The sequence below is a fragment of the Oncorhynchus mykiss genome, chromosome 25, assembly GCF_057628025.1.
Source record: "Oncorhynchus mykiss isolate SJ-2025 chromosome 25, ASM5762802v1, whole genome shotgun sequence".
In the NCBI taxonomy this organism is placed as follows: domain Eukaryota; kingdom Metazoa; phylum Chordata; class Actinopteri; order Salmoniformes; family Salmonidae; genus Oncorhynchus; species Oncorhynchus mykiss.
The window spans coordinates 36742537-36759040 of record NC_143046.1 but is presented as its reverse complement, the minus strand read 5'-3'; the positions used below and the strand labels follow the sequence as shown (position 1 = coordinate 36759040).

General features: G+C 42.5%; 1 long non-coding RNA gene across 1 annotated transcript in view; it reads right to left on the bottom strand.

The window, feature by feature from the left end:
* Positions 1-766: 766 nt before the first annotated feature.
* Positions 767-16504, bottom strand: part of LOC149971807 (uncharacterized) — a 48041-nt gene continuing 32303 nt past the window's right edge. Inside the window, exon 3 of the long non-coding RNA XR_016491688.1 lies at positions 767-956. This is a non-coding gene — a long non-coding RNA (uncharacterized LOC149971807). The remainder of the gene's footprint in view (positions 957-16504) is intronic.

The following is a 16504-nucleotide window of genomic DNA, read 5'->3' as shown; positions in this document are numbered from 1 at the left end:
GTTGAAGAGGCGTGTGAGAGCCCTCTGTGTTTTACTTAAGTCTTTATAGCAAATTGTGTGTGTGAGAGAGAGAGAGAGAGAGAGAGAGAGAGAAAATGGCAGGCAACCCATATAGTAATTACTATATGGGTACTCCTGAAACATGTAAGGAACATTTACGTGGAATATGTCTTATAGGTTGTCATATACACTACCGTTCAAATGTTTGGGGTCACTGTATGTGAGAAACACAGGAATGCTATCAGGTATGAAGGTAAGACCCAGATTCAGACAACATCGAATGAACAATGGTTTAATAATCTAACAGGGGCAGGCAATAGACAGGTCAAGGCAGGCAGGGGTCAGTAAACCAGATATGGGGCAACGGTATCGGACGGCAGGCAGGCTCAGGGTTGGCAGAGGTCAATAATCCAGAGTTGGGACAAATGTACAGGTCAGCAGGCAGGCTCAGGGTCAGGGACAGGCAGGCGGGCTCAGAGACAGGACAGGCAAGGGTCAAAATCAGGAGGGTGAGAAAAGAAGGGACTGGGAAAAACAGTAGCTGAGACTCAAAGATGCTGGTTGACTTTACAAACAGGCAACAGACCGTCAGAGAACACGGGTATAAATAAACAGGGAATAATGGGGAAGATGGGCGACACCTGGAGGGGGGTGGAGACAATCACAAAGACATGTGAATCAGATCAGGGTGTGACAGTACCCCCCCCCCCCCTCTAGGGGCACCACCTGGCATCCTACCTAGGCGCATACCTGATTGACTGGGGTGCTGGCGATGAATGGCGGCGATGAGGGCTGGGTCCAGGATATCTCTAGCAGGGACACAGCACCTCTCCTCCAGGCCATAACCCTCCCTGTCAACCGGGTACTAGAAACCCCTGCCCCGTGATCAAACACTTTACAGGCATCTCACTGTGGACTCCGGATGGCCATTGATGACACGGGGAGGAGGGGTGGGCCTGGAAACAGAAGACAAAGGGCTGTGAGACACAGGCTTAATCCTAGACACATGGAAAGTAGGGTGAAATGGCACCGGAAGAAATGGCAGCAGTTTTACGGGTACCCAACCAATTGTGCCATTATGTGTTTTTTTTTCGCATAATTTGAAAAACTAATTTTTTATATCAGGACAGCGATCCCTCACCTCGGATAAGACAAAGGTTTTTTATTCTACAAGCAGGATGCACAGGACATTCTCCTAAAACCCGACAAGGCCAACATCCCAGTTATTTGCTAGAGTAAGAGACGTAGGTAAAGAGGACACAAAGCGGGATGCCTCGTGAGGATCCGCAGAAGGCGAGTGGGAAAGCTGCAGTTACCGTCAATATTACTCGCCAACGTGCAATCATTGGACAATAAATTAGACGAGGCACGATCACGAATATCCTACCAATGGGACATCAAAAACTGTCATATCCTATGTTTCATGGAATCGTGGCTGAATGATGACATGGATATTCAGCTAGCGGGATGTACGCTGCATCAGCAAGATAGAACAGCAAGAGGGGGGGGGTGGTCTGTGCATATTTGTAAACAACAGCTGGTGCACAAAATCTAAGGAAGTCCCTAGACTTTGCTCACCGGAAGTAGAGTATATTGTGATAAATTGCAGGCCACACTACTTGACTAGAGAGTTTTCAGCTATACTTTTCATTGTAGTATATTTACCATCACAGACAGATGCTGGCACTAAGACTGCACTCAGTCAGCTGTAAAAGGAAATAAGCAAACAAGAAACCACTCACCCAGAGGCGGCGTTCCTAGTGGCCAGAATCTTTAAAGCAGTGAAATTTAAATCAGTTCTACCTCATTTCTATCAACATGTTAAATGTGCAACCAGAGGGAAAAAAATTCTAGAACACCTGTACTCCACACACAGAGACGCGTACAAAGCTATCCCTCGCCCTCCATTTGGTAAATCAGACCACAACTCTAACCTGATTCCTGCTGACAAGCAAAAATTAAAGCAGGAAGCACCAGTGACTCGGTCTATGAAAAAGTGGACTGGCTTTATCACTGGCTTTATCAATAAGTGCATCGAGGACGTCGTCCCCACAGTGACTGTACGTACAAACCCCAACCAGAAACCATGGATTACACTGAGCTAAAGGGTAGAAATGCCGCTTTCAAGGTGCGGGAATCTAACCCGGAAGCTTATAAGAAATCCTGCTATGCCCTGCGACGAACCATCAAACGGGCAAAGCGTCACTACAGGGCTAAGATTGAATCATACAACACCGGCGCCAACGCTCGTCTTACGTGGCAGTGCTTGCAAAATATAACAGACTAAAAAGGGAAGCACAGCCGAGAGCTGCCCAGTAACACGAGCCTACCAGATGAGCTAAATCACTTCTATGCTTGCTTCGAGGCAAGCAAAACTGAGGCGTGCATTAGAGCATCAGCTGTTCCGGACGACTGTGTGATCACGCTCTCTGTGGCTGACGTGAGTAAGACCTTTAAACAGGTCAACATTCACAAGGCTGCGAAGCCAGATGGATAAACCAGGATGTGTGGACTACAGGAAAAGGAGCACTGAGCTCGCCCCCATTCTCAATGACGGGGCTGTAGTGGAGCAGGTTGAGAGCTTCAAATTCCTTGGTGTCCACATCGACAGCAAACTAGATTGGTCCAAACACACCAAGACAGTCGTGAAGAGGGCATGACAAAGCCTATTCCCCCTCGGGACACCTAAAAGATTTGGCATGGGTCCTGAGATCCTCAAAAGGTTCTACAGCTGCAACATCGAGAGCAACCTGACCGGTTGCATCACTGCCTGATACAGCAATTTCTGGGCCTCTGACCGCAAGGCACTTCAGAGGGTAGTGCGTACGGCCCAGTACATCGCTAAGTTGCCTGCCATCCAGGACCTCTACACCAGGCGGTATCAGAGGAAGGCCCTAAAGATTGTCAAAGACTCCAGCCACCCCAGTCATAGACTGTTCTCTCTACTACAGCATGGCAAGCGGTACCGGAGTGCCAAGTCTAGGACAAAAAGGCTTTTCAACAGTTTTTACCCCGACGCCATAAGACTCCTTAACAGGTAACCAAATGGCTACCCGGACTATTTTAATTTTGTGCCCCCCCAACCCCTATTTTACACTGCTGCTACTCTCTGTTTATCTTATATGCATTGTCACTTTAACTATACATTCATGTACATACTACCTAAATTGGCCATTGGCTAACCGGGCTATCTGCATTGTGTCCCACCACCCGCCAACCCCTCTTTTTACGCTTTGGCTACTCTCTGTTTATCATATATGCATAGTCACTTTAACGATACGTACATGTACATACTACCTCAATAAGCCTGACTAACAGCTGTCTGTATATAGCCTTGCTACTCTTATTTTCAAATGTCTTTTTACTGTTGTTTTATTTCTCCACTTACCTACACACACACACACACACACACACACACACACACACACACACACACACACACACACACACACACACACACAGACACACACACAATACTTTTTTTCCCACACCATTGGTTAGAGCCTGTAAGTAAGCATTTCACTGTATTCTCCTGTTGATACGGAGCACGTGACAAATAAACTTGGATTTGATTTGATTTGAGATATCTACAAATTTGTTCCATAAAGATTATTTTTATATCCAAAATTCCTCTGTTTGTTTGGCAAAATGAGAAGCCAATTCTAGATTTAATTTTGGATTGGAGATGCTTAATGTGAGTCTGGAAGTAGAGATTACAGTCTAACCAGACACCTAGGTATTTGTAGTTGTCCACAGATTCGAAGTCAGAACCATCCAGAGTAGTGATGCTGGATGAGCGGGCAGGTGCGGGCAGCAATTGGTTGAAGAGCATGCATTTAGTTTAGCTTGTATTTAAGAGCAGTTAGAGGCCACAGAAGGAAAGTTGTATGGCATTGTAGCTCGTCAGAAGGTCAGTTAACACAGTATCCAAAGAAGGGCCAGAAGTATACAGAATGATGTCGTCTGCGTAGAGGTGGATCAGAGAATCACCAGCAGCAAGAGCGACATTTTTGATGTATACAGAGAAAAGAGTCGGCCTGAGAATTCAACCCTGTGGCCCCCCCAGAGATAATTCAGGTAATATGTACATGTAGGTAGGGGTAAAAGAGCAAAGCAGAAGGCACCATTTTCTTGTTTATAAAATGTATGGATAGCCAGGGGCACACTCCAACACACAGACATTTACAAAATATGCATTTGTGTTTAGTGAGTCCGCCAGAGGCAATAGGGATGACCACATGTTCTCTTGTTAGTGCATGAATTTGACAGTTTTCTTGTCCTCTTTTAAGCATTCAAAATGTAACGAGTACTTTTGGTTGTCAGGGAAAATGTATGGAGTAAAAAATACAATATTTTCTTTAGGAACGCAGTGGAGTAAAAGTAAAAGTTGTCAAAAATATAAATAGTAAAGTACAGATACCCCAAAAAAACACTTAAGTAGTACTTTAAACCACTGCTTTCTGCACAGTGCATTGTCATGCTGAAACAGGAAAGGGCCTTCCCCAAACTGTTGCCACAATGTTGGAAGCACAGAATCATCTAGAATGTCATTGTTTGCTGTAGCGTTAAGATTTTCCTTCCCAGATTCGTCCTGTCAGACTGCCAGATGGTGATTCATCACTCCAAAGAAAGCGTGTCCACTGCTCCAGAGTCCAATGGCAGCAAGCTTTACACCACTCCAGCCGACGCTTGCGTTGCGCATGGTGATCTTAGGCTTGTGTGCGGTTGCTCGGCCATGGAAACCCATTTCATTAAGCTCCCGACAAACATTTATTGTGCTGACTTTGCTTCCAGAGGAAGTTTGGAAATAAGTAGTGACCGAGGCCAGATTATTTTTTACGCGCTACGCAATTCAGCGCTTGGTGGTCCCATTCTGTGAGCTTGTGTGGCCTACCACTTCACAGCTGAGTCGTTGTTGTTGTTGCTCCTAGACATTTCCACTTTACAATAACATTACTTAGATTTGACCGGGGTAGCTCTAGCAGAGAAGAAATTTGACGAACTGACTTGTTGGAAAGGTGACATCCTTTGACTGTGCTACATTGAAAGTCAATGAGCTCTTCAGTAAGGCCATTCTACTGCCAATGTCTGTCTATCGATATTGCATGGCTGTGTGCTCTTTTGTTTTCACGTGTCATTAATGGGTGTGGCTGAAATAGCCGAATCCACTAATTTGAAGGGGTGTCCACATACTTTTATATACAGTGCATTGAGAAAGTATTCAGACCCCTTGACTTTTTCCATATTTTTGTTACATTACAGCCTTAATTTAAAATTATTTTATTTTTTTCCCTCATCAATCTCCACACAATACACCATAATGACAGAGCTAAAACATGTTTTTAAACATTTTAGCAAATGTATTGAAATACCTTAAATAAGTATTCAGACCCTTTACTAATGATACTCAGAATTGAGATCAGGTGCATCCTGTTTCCATTGATCATCCTTGAGATTTTTACAACTTATTTGATGTCCACTTGTGATAAATTCAATTGATTGGGCATGATATGTAAAGGCACACCTGTATATACAAGGTCCCACAGTTGACAGTGCGTGTCAGAACAAAAACAAAGCCATGATGTCGAAGGAATTGCCCGTTGTTCCCCGAGAGAGGATTGTGTCGAGGCACAGATCTGGCGAAGGGTACAAAAACATTTCTGCAGCACTGAAGGTCCAAGAAGGGGACGAAGGGCATTGATCAGGGAGGTGACTGTTTTTATGTGTATGTGAATAACTCACGTCGGAGAATTTGGTAAAGTTCTATCATAATCCTTTACTCAGGTATAACATGTTACAGGTCACAACATCCTAATCGGACACTCATAATGCACCTGTTTATATAGCCTAGATTGGTGCCCCGCTAGTGCCATCTCTGGGTTGGCATTATGCCCATCATCTTAACATCTTCCTTTTCATTTATAATAAGCTCGAGCACTTCATACCATTTTAATACCACAGTGAAAATACCTATTTATATTATCAAACTCCCTTTTTTATGAGATGACAAAAATCAGTGTCCATCTCTTAAGGGACATGTTAAGGTCTGATGTTAGGCCTTGTCCAAGTGTGTCGCACTGCTAGCATATGATCTTGGGCTCCTCTGGGATCCTCAGGTCCTCTCCTGGCACCCCTGTGATGGTGGGAGCCTCAGGGCTTCTCATTCCTCTTCCACAGCCTCCTGAAATTGTGGAGGCACTGTCAGCAGAGATAACTGCCCTGGTGGGGTCTTCCAAATCTCCTCATTATGTGTCCTGCCCACACCATCCAGAGGATATTCACAATCTTTCCATGTGGCCCTCCTGTGACCTATGCTCTCCTGAACTGGGCGCATGTCCTTCCAGTTCCTTCAATACTTTCAGCCTTTTACTTCCACTTCATATGACCTTGCACTGGAGTGCCCTATGCATGTGCCAAGACTCCATGTGGCATCCCTGGCGTGAGGTGACAGGAGCACTTTGACTGCTTGGCCTTGTTTTATGACAGTCAGATTTTTTGCATGCTGGTCAAAGTAATGTTTTGACTTGTCCTGCCGTGCACATTTGTGTGCCTGAACATCCCCAATAACCTTTGGTGCGAGGAGCTTGGGAGTTGTTGGCAACAGAGCAGTTGCGTCTAGACATTAAGCCCTGTACAGGACTGCTGCCGAAGCCCTCTGTGGGAGTAATTCTCCATGTCAAAATGGCTTGCCACACATACCCCACCAAGGCAGTTCTCTCTTCAATGCTAGGCAGACTCTTATTTTGCCCGTTTTTTCCACCACAACCATGTTGCTTATCCACTCAGTAGGTTTGGTGACCTTCGTAATGACACCCTGTTCCTCCATTGAATCAACAGTATCTTTTCCTTCAGTGGAATGGGGATTCGGCGGGGAAGCTGTTGATCTGGTCCAACAGACTCATCCACCACCAGGTGGCTCTCACCTGGCAGAGCCCCCATCCCTTCAAAAATGTCCTCAAATTGTTTCAGTATTGCCTCTGAGTTGTTCAAGTCTGATGGGACCTTTTTGTATTACTTTAGTGCTGACATGATTAACGACATGTTGGTGGTTGAGCTGTAGTACTTAAGCTTTTTCACACGTTTCTGCTGAAAGGAGAGGCTTTTGCAAGGTTTTCACCACTTGGAACTTTAGCACTTATGTTTCCCCAATCAGGATTGGCTTGTAGTTCTGGTGTAATACTGGGCCATCGTACAGCCTTTGCCTTGCTTGGTTGTGGCTTTGCATCTCCATCCTGCATTACTTGCATAAAGTTTCTGTAGCTGAATATATTGACAGTTGAGCCACTGTCTAACTGGCATTTGGTAGTGCAGCTTGGATCGTAATCACAGTTATCACATGTCAGTGGGGCAGGCTTTAAGTTTGTAAACCATTTATCTTTGCCACTTTGAACAGAATTAACATCTGTCATGTATAGCATGTCCACCTCTTCAGTTTGATCCCCCGTGTATCCTGTTCTAGCAGATTGGCAGGCTTACTTTGTCTCTGTTTGCACACTTGAGCAAAAACTTTTATTTTTTCCAAAGAATTTGCATATGACCCCATATGCTGGGCATTTGGCTCCACAGTACATGCACCCTTCTTTAGTATTTTTCCGCCTTAGTTCACTGTCCGATCGATGAATTATGTTTCCATTTTCTATCGACATGGTCTCTGTATTTGTTCTGAGTGGCATAATTGACAGATTCTGCCTGTTCAGGGACAGTGTTCATCTTTTTTAATTGGATCTGTGTCTGTTCGCTTGTTCTGCATATATCTATAGTTTAAGTCAGCGTAAGTTGTTGTTCGCTCGGCATACTTGCTCTAACTCTGTTATCTTTACAGCCAATCACAAGTCTGTCTCTGATCATTGTGTCTCTCTTTGACCCAAAATCACAATTGATACAATTGACACAATTGACGTAACCTCACAACATATTGACCAGACGTCTCTGTTTGAGTTTGTTCACGTGTAAAAAAAAATGAATCTTTCATAAATCAGATTATGGGTGGGTTCAAATTGTCTTTGTAAAAGGTCAAGGATTTTCTTATAATTTGTTTCTATCCTCTTCCCCAGATCTAGGGGACGCTGAAGCATATGGCAGTCTCTTCCCAAAACACTAAGCAGTGTTGCCAGTCTCACATGCAGGTCTTTTTTTTTTATCTAAGCCTGTAGTGATTTCATAATTCTCCCACTGATCACTTAAAAATAACCGGTTTTGATACAAATCGCCTTTCATGTCCATGGCACTAGGCACCGAAATTTGACTGAGAGACATTGCAGGCTTTTCGTCCTCGCTCATTTGTTCCACTTATTTGCGTTTATCCAACAGTCATTACATACCTTATCCTCTTTTCCGCAATGCATGACTTTGGGTTAATTTCTCTGACACCATGTTTTTATGTGAATGTAAATAACTCACGCTGGAGGGTTGGCGTTATGCCCTTTCACTTAACATTGACAAAGAACCCAATGGTCACTCTGGTAGAGCTCTGTGGAGATGTGAGAACCTTCCAGAAGGACAACCATCTCTGCAGCACTCTACCAAATCAGGTCTTTATGGTAGAGTGGCCAGACGGAAACCACTCCTCAGAAAAAGGCACATGACAGCCTGCTTGGGGTTTGCCAAAAGGCACCTAAAGACTCTCAGACCATGAGAAACAAGACACTCTGGTCTGATGAAACCAAGATTGTACTCTTTGGCCTGAATGCCAAGCGTCACATCTGGAGGAAACCTGGCACCATCTCTACGGATAAGGATGGTGGTGGGAGCATCATGCTGTGGGGATGTTTTTCAGCGGCAGGGCCTGGGAGATTAATCAAGATCGAGGGATAGATTAACGGAGCAAACAGAGAGATCCTTGATGAAAACCTGCTCCAGAGCACTCAGGATGTCAGACTGGGCTGAAGGTTCACCTTCCAACAGGACAACGACCCTACGCACACAGCCAAAACAATACAGGAGTGGCTTTAGGACAAGTCACTGAATATCCTTGAGTGGCCCAGCCAGAGCCCGGACATGAACCCGAAAAAAAATCTCTGGAGTGACCTAAAAATTGCTGAGTATCTGAAGAGAAGAATGGGAGAAAGTCCCCAAATACAGATATACCAAGCTTGTAGCGTCATACCCAAGAAGACTCAAGGCTGTAATCACTGCCAAAGGTGCTTCAACAAAGTACTGAGTAAAGGGTCTGAATACTTATGTAAATGTGATAGTTTTTATATTTAATACGTTTGCAAACATTTCTAAAAACTATTTTGCTTCACCATTATGGGGTATTGTGTGTAGATTGATGAGGAAAACAATTTGTTTTATCCATTTTAGAATAAGGCTGGAACGTAACAAAATGTCGAAAAAGTCAAGGGGTCTGAATACTTTCCAAATGCACTGTATAGATAGTGTATATAAACATTTTATAATTGCGTGATATGATAGCATTTTACAGACCTGCTCCCCCTGTCGCCGCAAGATTAATGGTTTTGACCACAAAAATTCTGCTTCCCTACATGCCCCACTGATTGTTGTAACATTAGCCCATTGAATAAAATGTAAAGAACTAGATAGATACATGTCATTTGCAGTGTGCATGATAATGAGCAAAGTCATTGTAGCTTATCATTTCACTTCCCCTGTGAAAACCATGTTCACGGGCTGACTTGACTTTTCTGTACTGATTAACCTTAGCTAAGGTCATCATCAATCTCTTGGCCCGAGGGGAGTGCTACTTATGACTCCACTGACCAGGCATGATGGAAGAGGCCTAACATGGAAGGAGAAATCATGCATTACAGCCCTGTCATAGTTGGCACCAGCTGGCGTCAACGTCTTTCTCTAGATACAATTCAGCCAAATTCCATAGACGTGTTTCCTAAAGTGCAGTAAAGTTGCATCAAATCCACACAAGTGTCAAACTCATTCCATGGAGGGCCGAGTGTCTGCAAGTTTTCGCTCCGCCTTATACTTGATTGATGAATTAATTGATGAGTTGTCTAGGGCTTAATAGAAAGGGAGAACCAAAAACCTGCAAACACCAGGCCCTCTATGGTATGAATTCTACACCACTGTCCTATGGGGACAGCCTCAGAACCCTTTTGGAAAAAAAAATTCTGAAAGTGTAGGTGTTGTGGTTGTGTCATTAAGTGAATGTGATAATCTATGCGGCTGTGACTCATAACCTTCTAGCATTTGCATTTCCTTGTCATGATTTAACCCAAGGTGTTTAGCATTGAGGTTGGTAAAAGGATATATTTTTTCAGAAAATCAAACAATAATATACCAGCTTTTGTACCACACTTTAAAATATCTCCATACATAAATCAATTGTAGGCCATGTCACCCTATAGCAAAAAAAAGCCTTGGATTCAAAGCTGTTTAAAATAGGAGCACATGACCAAGCATGATGGAGGAGCTGCAGTCTGTGTTTCCCGCAGACATCTTAGCGGGAAGGCACGGTGCGACTGAGAAACGTCCCTTTATGTTTCATTGTGTCTCAGAGGAAGTAGAGCAGACAGTTATCCAAACAGCTTTTCCATTTAAATCCGCAGCTCAGTCAGTGGTACATGCAGGGAGTCCAGTCAACTCACAGAGCACTGACCTCAGTCAGCAGGGCAATTAGTGGGAAGGTTGTCTGAAAAAGGACACTCCTCACAATGTTTAGGATGTGTCATCATAACCCTCTTACCCCACGTTCATAACCAAATGGGAAGGTGGTATTTACCACATACAAAATCTTGAACGGCCTGCAAACCGGTAATTACTTGTGGGAAACTTGTCTATCAACCCTGAGCTCTGACTTCTTCCACATGCTGACCTCTGGTTTAAGCTACTAAGGAATAACAGCTTTTTATCAGTCGCATGTAACAACAAAGCATCATTTATAAAAAGCAATCCATTAATGTGGTTTTTGAACACTATCTTTTGTTTACAAGCACGATAGCTGTACTTTTAGTTGATGGTTCATGCAACTTGTTGGCCATTAGCCAATCGCTTTCTGAACAAGTTCAAACCACATGGATGCATCCAACTTGTATTTACAGCTTCACAATTGGTAATTACCACCTTCCCACTTGGATATAAATGCCGATTTAGCCCTACAGAGCTCGCTGTCATGTACAGTTAACAGTAACACTCCATTTTAGGGCATACCAGTGAGGAAGTGTTCAAGATGAGTCATGGTGTTTTAGCAGTGCGTGTCATATTTTGGAAGGTATAGCCTTAATCGGTTGATGGTCCTGATTAGGAAGTCATTGTTTACTTCGCCGAGCAGTGCCCAAGAAATAATTAAATCCTGTTGTTAGATGTTTCCGCCCTCCCCAGATCAAAATCAAACATGGATGTCAATGCTTGGTTGCACACGCTCCATTCTACTTCCTGTCAGTGCATCACGGCCCCTGTAATGTAAGGCTGATTATCTAAGACAAACAGATGTGAAACACAGACAGGTGTGAGCGCAAAGTGAGAATACAACATGGGATCCATGTTTGGTTTTGATTTGGATGGGGGCGAAATAATTAGATTAGATCTTAGCCCCCTAGATTAGATCTTATCTTTAGTAGTCAAGGTTTTCCTAGAGACTCTGTTAGTAAAGTGGCTCTTAATAAAAAAAAACTGTGCACATCTACTTGTAGATCAGCCAAAGTGTATTGTTAGGCTTATTTTATGCCTTACCTCACAAGATACCATTTATCACAATTTATAAGTGTTTTGTGTGAATGGACATGATCATACGATGATAAAATGTTTAATTTGGGTAATGTATAGGATCTAATGTAATATTTGAAATATGTATTTGTAATATTTTGTCAAGCTTAGTTTTATCCAAAACTGAATCTTATCAAATTGGAAATACCTGGAAATACTTGGAACGCGCCTCATGACACTCACCTGGACTCCATCACCTCCTTGATAACCTTGCCTATTTATATCACTCCCTTTGGTTCCTTCTCCAGGCGTTATTGTTTCTGTTTCAGTTTCACGTCTGTGCGTTGTTTCGTATTTCTTGGTTTCTATTCTGTTCAATTTCTTTATTAAATATTCACTCCCTGAACTTGCTTCCCGACTCCTAGCGCACACGTTACAAACAGGCTCCCACGAGAGGAGATGCTCGACCTTGTGTCTCCCTCAATCAGCCGACCAACTCGCTGCAACTTTGCGCTGAGTATTGAGGTGCCTCATTTAATAGCCAGGCTCTTTTACACAGTGGGGAGTTTCCTCCAGATCCTTGGGGATGGACACTGCCACAGCAACGCATCTGTATCCAGGTGTGCCTACGCAATGACTTTTGTTCTTCTGTGCCACGCCCCTCAATATTTTCGATGTAGGATATGTACCCCAAAAATTGGGCTGTGGGGTTAAAATATATTGGTGTTTTATATACTGTACATTATCAGAAAGCCAAAATATAGGATTTTTTTTTTAGGGTTAGTTACTGTATATTTGTGGGCTTAAAGGAAACAGACAGATACAGTATATTGTTATGCTGTGTGCTAAAGCACTCTGGAGGAAAGAATACAACCGGGGTTCAAATCAATTAGCATTACCTGATAAATGGTTGGTTTGTACATTTAGTGTTATTTTTATTCATAAAAACTAGTCTGTGGAATGTATAGCGCAAATATACTTAGACTTGAGTATTTCAACAACTCTCCTCTTCCAAATTGTTAGGCAATCATATCTACCTACGGCCAGCCGCACAGGAGGATGGCCAGCCACACAGGAGTGTGATTTTTACTAAGGAGGAGAAGGAGGCCATGCTGACCGAGATACATGCTGGCCATTTCGGAGTGAAGCGCATGATTGCCAAAATAAACCTTTACTTCTTCTGACGGGGAATTGTCAAGGAGGTGGACAGCTGGGCAAGTGAAAGAACCTTTTTGTTTATCAATCACATTCTATTATATCAGAAATTATGATTTCAATGAATGTCATAACACAGCAGCTGTTGACTGAGGTAAACAATGAAATTGTATATACAATTATTGCATTTACTGTAGCCTTTCAAAGTTGTGATAGTTGTTTGTCTATTGCTATTTTTGTATAATGTACTTTCAGATCACTGAAAACCCACCTGATGTGGTGGAAGTTGTCGAACCAGATCAGAATGCCTTCAAGGACTACAGTACCTTCAGGCAGGGACTGAGAAGGATGTGGAGGGTTTTTGACCAGGTAATAATGATTGTCCGCTGTTAATTTATTTTCTGGTCCTCCAAGAGATGTGTTAGAAATGTATTTGTAATGTGAAAAATAATGTATTTAATGATCTATGCATATAAAATGTATTCCTGTCATCAATCAAGGGGAGACTGAACATGGACAAGGTGCAGGAGAAACGGAAGGAAAGGCACCAGAGCAGAATCAAGAAGGGGACCAAGTGCTATGACATTACTTGGTTTGGAAGAAAGACGAAAGGCGAGACCTGGGAAACCTTGCTGCTCTTTCGCTCCTAGCTGGGGTCACCATCTGTTTACAGTGAATATAAAAAATCTCAGATAACTATTTGCATACAAAATAACCTGAAGCTTGTTTTAGTTTCCCCTAACACTGATAGTTTTTTATCTTTGTCTTCCTAGTGTTGTCTTCCACCGAGGTAACCATCTTCTACAGTTGGAGCACTTTGAAGCACTGACGGCCTACACTTCAGTGATGCCCAATAGACAAAGTATGTTAAGCTTTGGTTGACATTTGAGAAAGCAAGAAATGGTAGTTAAGCTAAGCTTATAAAAATGTACCTCTCCAAACCATTGACTGTCGGAGCCTCCGAGGAGTTATCCCGTCCATCAGAACCAGTGAGTTTGGATCAGTCGGCGGGGGACCAGCTTGAGGTAGACTATACCTTCCAAAAGTGTTAAAGTACATATCTCCCATTTATAACAACACACTAATCCATGCAATTTTCTCACAGTAAAGTGTAACCTGTGTTTGCTTGCTTACGCCTGTCTCCTTCCCTTTAACTCTGCTTCTGTTCCCCATGAGCTTGGGGTACTGCCCAACACCCAGACATAGATCCACCTGATGTCCTCCATTACCAATCACCCTCCAATTTTTCATGACATCATCTACGGCTACTGTTGTCATTATCTGCTAAGGGCAAGAAAACTATCATACTGGGAACATAATATGTAAGATAAAAAGATTAGCACTGCAAACACTCAGAACAAAGAGAGCAGCATTGCCTGGACTTTGCAGTCTCCCTCTTCAAGTCCCCCTTCTGAGACTGGCTGCCTGTTGAACAAGTGACAGGCAGAACCTCCCACCCACACAGCAACCACCAATATATTCCACACACCAGAATTAGGTATTTTATTTTGATTACCATGTGAGTGCACAACAAATCTGTGAAAATACATTTGACACAACTGTACCAAAAACCATCAGTTTATGTATTAAAATCTTAAATATTGCCAAGTTGGTTTTCACAGCCGTTTCACATGGTGTTCATTGTTGTAAGGTATCCTTTGATCGTATTTATTTGTTGAACATTTGTCATGGTGGTATCCCAGGACCTACAATAGATACATACTGTTTATATTCAACCACAAGGGTGTATTAATAAACTATGCAAGATAGAAAAAAACGTATCATAGAGGACAACTGAAATGATATTATTTCAGTGTAGGGAAGGGCAGGTTAAATATAAACATGACAGCCAGACAAGCCAGTGAATGAATCAAAAGGATTTGCATTTGAATGGAGTGGAAATTAGCTGGCTTCGTGATCTGTAAGGTAAGTGACTTTAATGTGTAAAGCAGATTACATGGATTTAATGCAATGTTAACAAGGTAACAAATTAGTTTGAATTAATGTTTCCATTTTATTAGCTAAATGAAACTTGTTTAAACAGTGAAATTGTTGTGGATATCGGCCTTGTTTGCAAAGCGATGATGAAAAGAATATCATTTAGGCTTTAATGATCTCCAAATCATTAGGTCATCACACCGTTGAAATAGCAATGGACGCTAATAGTTTGAGTCCCATTTGTGATGTAGAGGGGGACACGATTAGGCCGGGGGACATTATTTGGCATGACAGGGCCTCATCAGTGATGAGGGACCATGAGCAAATCTATGCTGCTATGCTCATCAATGGGGCTCTGGCAAAGACCTCACCTCCATCCTGATCTCCAACAGCCATCAATGGGGAGAACAGAATTAAGTAGGTTTAGTCTGACCTGTTCAAACTTCAACATAGTATGTGTTTGTGTATCACCTATCCCTAACTGCCATTGGTAATTGAACAGTGACTGTGTGTACGTGTTCACAGGTGCATGACGAGCACCCTCCTATCCACATTAAAGGGACAGTAGCGGAGGTGGAAAGCTTCAAGTTCCTCGGTGTACACATCCGCAATGAGATGATTACTAATAATACCGTACAGCACACAAGTTCAGTAGTAGCAAACCCCCTTTTCATTCCATGTGTCACTGCTGAACTCTGCCTCAACTATGTGTATTCCTACAGATGGGCTGGAGATTATTTTGCCAAACAGCAGCCCAGTCTGATAGGAAGGCCATAATTGGGTAGGTTTTGACCTGTCTGACCTGTTCAAATGTCAACATAGTACCTGTCTGTGTATCAGATATTACCTATCCTAACTACCATTGGTAATAGAACTGTGACTGTGCATGTGTTCACAGAAACCTGTATGGAGCCAGCACACAGAGATGTGCAAGATAAAGTCAAAACTGACAAACAGGCTTGGTACTGATGTCTCTGAATGGAGTGAGTCCTGGCCCTGGCATTAACATGTTTTACTAGACACAACTTTTACTTGTATGTTATTTTTTTATTATTGAATTGAACTGTATCAGTCAATATGGGGAGGGAGAAACCCTGTGTATTCTGCCCCAGGATCAGGGAACTCCTGATCTAAATGGGACACCACACAGAAAGGTAGCCCCATTACCACAGGACAAAATCCCAATAGGTACAATATCTTTATTGGCTGGGAATGACAATGAAAGGTGAACATTGATAAATTAGCAGAACACTGCTTCAATGGTATTTTGTAAAGGGTTGTTTATCCTTTCTAGGGCAGGCGTTCCGCTAGCGGAACCCCTCGATAACATTCCGCTGAAAAGGCAGCGCGCGAAATTCAGAAATATATTTTTTTAAATATGTAACTTTCACATATTAACAAGTCCAATACAGCAAATGAAAGAAACTTCTTGTTAATCTACCCATCGTGTCCAATTTCAATAAGGCTTTACAGCGAAAGAACAACATATGATAATGTTAGGTCAGAGCCAAGTCAAAAAAACACAGCCATTTTTCCAGCCAAAGATAGGAGTCACAAAAAGCAGAAATATCGATTAAAATGAATCACTAACCTTTGATGGTCTTCATCAGATGACACTGATAGGACATCATGTTACACAATACATGTATGTTTTGTTTGATAATGTGCATATTTATTTCCAAAAATCTTAGTTTACATTGACGTGCAGTAATGTTTTGATTCCAAATCAATTACAAATCATTACATTTTGATTTTGCAGATAGTCACATCAAATCCCAGAAATACTCATAAT